Below are 4,933 nucleotides of genomic sequence, written 5' to 3'. Positions count from 1 at the left end.
AGGAAAGACCTCATCGGCTGACAGAAGAATGGCAGACACGTTGTCGGAGGCATGAACCGATTGTAAACGCGTGTTGATTGTGGAACCCGAGCGTATGAGCGGTGAGATAATAGGTAAAAAATACCTTAGGCGGCACGGAACGAATGTTATGAGAACGTTCTAAACAGCAGCCTGCTAGACAAAATGCAGAGAAGGACGCATGAGCGTGAAGGAAACACAATAGTAGGGTGCAATATAAAGCGGCTGAAAATACATACACAGATATAATGAGACGTGTAAAAACTTGTAACCCACATGTAATAAACAAATAAATATAAATATAAATGGCGAGCAGGGTACTTATCTTGACTGTAAGCAGCAAGAAAAGAGGGTTTGGTGCTCTCTGTCAAGATTGTTATTATGGGGCTCGTTGCGTGATTGGTTAGCCCCATTGTGATGTGTTTTGTAGTTCTTTGCCCAGGGATTCTGGGAGTTGTAGTTCTTGGCTGCTGCTTTAATAAAGTAAGAAAAGAAGACATAATACGAGCCTCTTGTCTTGTAATAAAATCTGCCATCTCCGTATAAAAGTTTTCCTTATTACTGGTGACTTGTGACATCCTTACTAGCCTATAATAAAGAAATTGCATTGGTGCTCAAGCGTAATATCGTATTACAGGTACATTCTGACATCCAAAGTCCTGCTGCCAGAGCCAGCAGGAAACCAAGCATAATTTGACATTGACAATACTATAATGTTGTGGGAAGCATGACTGAACTATTTTTTGTAACCATTCTCATTTAGTGTGTTCCTTAAAATGCTGGTTAGTAGTAGATGTTATGTAGTTGGAGGGTGCAGTGTGGCCCCCTAAAACGAATCATGCTGAATCTCATGTGTAACATACAGACAGCGATGGCTACCAAACACACGCATGGCTAGCCCAAACCAAGCAGGCGAGGTGGACTTTATCTGCGCTGCTCCATTCAAGCCCTGTGACCCTTTATGTTCTGTGACTGGCAGCTAGGCATGTGCAGTGCACTCTTGGACGTGGGAAAAGGAGACTAGAAGCGGGCATCAGGGAGACAGAAGCTATAAATGAGAATGTACAGAGCTCCTGAATAGTAGTAAATCCAGAGTGCAATCTACCACAGCCGAGTGATGCATGTAAATAGTTGATGTGTCAGGATTTTGGCTAAAAGATCCAGTTATGCCTAATGAAATAAGTTATGTTGCAATCATCTTGTGCCTGTGCCAAAAGAAGCTATTACAGTGGTGACGAGACGGCTCTGTTCCCGCGTGTGCACAATACCAAGTTCATCTCCAATTGCACTGGTAAGCGAGATGGCTGCATACTGTCACTGTGACCATATTCAGGGCTGGTCAAGTCAAGTCAATATGGCATTTTACCAGTCGCCTGCCTACTGAGGGGCTGCTTTCACAGCTGGATGGGCTGCAGTGACCCAAACATGAACGTCCAATCGCCTCATTTTAGTCGAGGCCTTCTGAAGTGTCATGGTAGTTTGAACATGTTTGTCAAGACTGATTTTGCTTCCTGTCCAGCCCTGTAAATTCTGACCTCCGATGAAGGTTGCCAGGCATGCAAACCTCAAGTTGGAATCCTCATCAGTCTGGCAATGCTCACCTGTTACTACAGAGCCTGACTTTTTGGACTTTTGTATAATGCTTCAATTTAACCTTAATGATCCCAAAAATCTGAACCCCATGTATCAGTGGCTTTGAAATCCACATGGTTCCTCTGGGCATTTAAAATAAGAAGTTTACAGCAGCCCAGCTGAAGCGGAGAGTTGGACCTGGCACGAGGGACACAATATTTAGGACTCGTCTGAGAAAGTGTGCGCTCGGTGTCACTGGCGACAATCTATTGTTTCTATTAAAACATTCTAAAAAGGAGGCTTTTAACCCACCCATTACTTTCCATTGGGTGGCTTCATCATCACTCTTATTTTCTTCGTTTTCATTGGTGAGGATGTGTCTGCGCATGTCGGCTTCACTTCGTCTGTGTGTTTAAGTTTTCTTCTGCAAAGCATGGGTCAATTACTGACTGATTTCTTGATTAGTGTTCTTCTGCACTGCTTGTTCCTGGATTGTGGAACATTTTTTTTCTGTGTGTACTGTTTTTTATACATTCTTTGTACACGCTGCTATCTCACTCTATCTCGTTTTATAGTTGCTTTTTTGCCTCATGCTTTTTGCTTTTTTGTTTTGGGCCCACTGCACCCCTCACTCATTGTTTGCTGTCCAGACTTATCCAAACTACGCTTTCCAGACTTATCCAAACTACGCTTTCCAGTAAGCCGATTTTTTCTGGTTTGTCTTGTCCAAGCTGCATAAGCATCTAACAACGCAACAATGCAATTTATTACATTTTTAAAAAATTGCTTGTTGCAGCATTCACTAAGGGTGAATGACTCGTCCTTGTTTAGGTTGCACTCCTTGTAATGCTGATTTCTTTCCAGCAAACATAAGTTACATGTTTTACATTCTACCAACTGGTGATATCAGCACTTGCCTAAATGCATGTGTATGCAAGCAGTTAGCAATTTATAGGTTGCACGTCTCAAAATAATATGCCATACCGAACTCATACCACAATATACTATACAATTACAGCCTAATGCCATACAAAACTGTAAATCAACAGGCCTAACCATACTATACAATGACAGGCCATACCATATCATACTGCCTAATCAAGCCACCTTTCCCTTCTTTTACCACTACCCACCCCTCAAGTCACCCTCACCTCCCTTTACTTCTACTCACCCCTCTACGCTCAAGTCACATTCACCTTCCTTTACCCTTACCCACCCTTGAGCCCTCCAGTCACCCTCACCTCCCTGAGATGTTGTGTCACCAGCTCTGTGTGTCAGTCCTGATTTGCTGAAGTTCACCCATCCCTGTGTGCACATTGAGGCTGAAAGGCAGAGCTCCAATAGGCATGGTTCTGGGAAACCACCCGGAGTGAGAGGTGACAGAGGTTAGCAGAGCAGGATACAAGAAAACCCAAGCTGCAGTGCACCACAGTTTAGTATTCTGTTGTTCTGTTTCCTTAAGATAGCACTTCCTACACCTAGGTGGGGTGGTGAAGTTCTTGCCCACATAGGTAGTATGTTACACAATGTAAGATGTATGGTTGGGAGAGTGCTGTCTTAGCATTTTACCAATAGTTAAATGTGTCTGTGTTGCGTGCGGTGCCACCGAGGTGCAGTTATTGTGTTATGGAATGCAGGTCTCAGCAGTATGGTGAATGGAAGAAGTCGGAGAGACTGACAGAGATTCGTGATTTTGAGTTATGCGGGCAGTATTAGTTAGCTCTGCAAGTTCTATTGTGTAGTCCTATCAGAGTCCTATAAGAGAGATGTCAGTCGTATTTCTGCACTGGTCAGCCATGCTGCTATATTATGAGACTCGACAGGTATTTGGAGGAAGGAAGAGAGAGCTAAGGATCACCTCTCCTGGGGACCAAGAGAAAAATAATATGGGTGAATTGATGCCTTTTGTGGGAAGATGTCATTAGAACTACTCTTTTGATGTAAAAGAAATTAAAAATCATAAACAGACCAGAAAGATTTCTAAAAGTACATAGTGCATTCAAACAGGGGTGTATTTATGTGTGGGGAAGGGGCTGTCATATAATATAAGTTGCATAATTGAGCGCCTGCCCCATGTGTAAGCTCCGAATGAGCTTAAGCAGAGGTATAGGAGCTGTCTTCCAAAGACCGTGTTTATATAGGGTCCTGTTTTTATTTGGTCCATGTGTATCTAGGACGACGAGAATGTTAAGTTAAATTCATGAAAATAAAGTACATTATTGTGACTTGCTAAAGGTACAGGGACAGACAGGATGAGCTGTGAAAAAAAAGATTTATGAACTGAAGACAGAACTAGAGAAGGGGGATGTAAAAAACGAGAAAACAGAAAACTATTAGACAGAATACAACTGTGGGCACACACAGACATAAAAATGAGGCATCACAAACCATTTGTAAAGCCCGGCTAGCTCAGTCGGTAGAGCATGAGACTCTTAATCTCAGGGTCGTGGGTTCGAGCCCCACGTTGGGCGCAGGTATTTTTATATTTTTGAAGGGCATTTTTTTTAATACGTCTAATTAGCACAGTTAATATGGGCAATTTAGCAATCATAAAAGCACCTTCTTGAACTTCCTATAGAACTCAATGTTTACAGAACGGCGGATCCTAGTTAAGCCCCTCCCACTCCTCGGCATTAGTTTCAGTCTCTAAGAAATACGTCTGTTTAATTTGGCTGCTAGGTAACAGTGCTAAAGAAGGCAAAGCGCCCAATTTACGTGTGGTAAATTAAAAAATGCAATGATTGTTGAAAAAATATTAACATGTGTCAGAAGTGGGATTTGAACCCACGCCTCCATTCGGAGACCAGAACACCCAGCTGAGGGGGAAGAGACAGCTCTTGAGTCTGGCGCCTTAGACCGCTCGGCCATCCTGACAACTGTTAATAGCACTGGGTAGAGTAGTTCAGGAGTCATGCCATCATAGGTATACTTTATGTGGAGATGTATTATTCATTACCTATACCATGGAAGTTTCTCGCACCACGCGAAAACGTTGTAGACGTTACATTAAACAGACCCTATGTTTAATGGCCACATATCCATGTACTCATTTCCCGCCATATGCAAGCCACTCATTGACCTAAACTTTTCACCAAGTGACGTGCTTCAAAATACAATATTTTTCATTCGAAGCTTCAAAGCGAAAAAAACACACAAGTCCTCGGCAAGCTATATTACGTATGATCATATGAGTTCCAGGTAAAATACAATAGGAGCTATTGAAAACGTGCACTAGGCTTTCTACAAAAGTTAGGTATCGGGATGCGAAGACTCTTGTCCCGATCCAGTATGGCGCCAAAGAAAGCAGTGACTCTAGAAAGTTGCGTTGGCCTCTTGTCTTAAA

The 4,933-nt window shown here is 42.7% G+C and overlaps 1 non-coding gene across 1 annotated transcript; it reads left to right on the top strand.

Moving 5' to 3' along the window:
* Window positions 1-3,988: 3,988 nt before the first annotated feature.
* TRNAK-CUU (transfer RNA lysine (anticodon CUU)) lies at window positions 3,989-4,061 on the top strand. The gene has a single exon. It is a non-coding gene; the product is annotated as a tRNA-Lys (tRNA).
* The last annotated feature ends 872 nt before the right edge of the window (window positions 4,062-4,933 follow it).

This window comes from Pleurodeles waltl, chromosome 6 (genome assembly GCF_031143425.1).
Source record: "Pleurodeles waltl isolate 20211129_DDA chromosome 6, aPleWal1.hap1.20221129, whole genome shotgun sequence".
In the NCBI taxonomy this organism is placed as follows: Eukaryota; Metazoa; Chordata; class Amphibia; order Caudata; family Salamandridae; genus Pleurodeles; species Pleurodeles waltl.
Note: the sequence above shows the minus strand (reverse complement) of the source record. Positions and strands in the feature narration are given on the sequence as shown.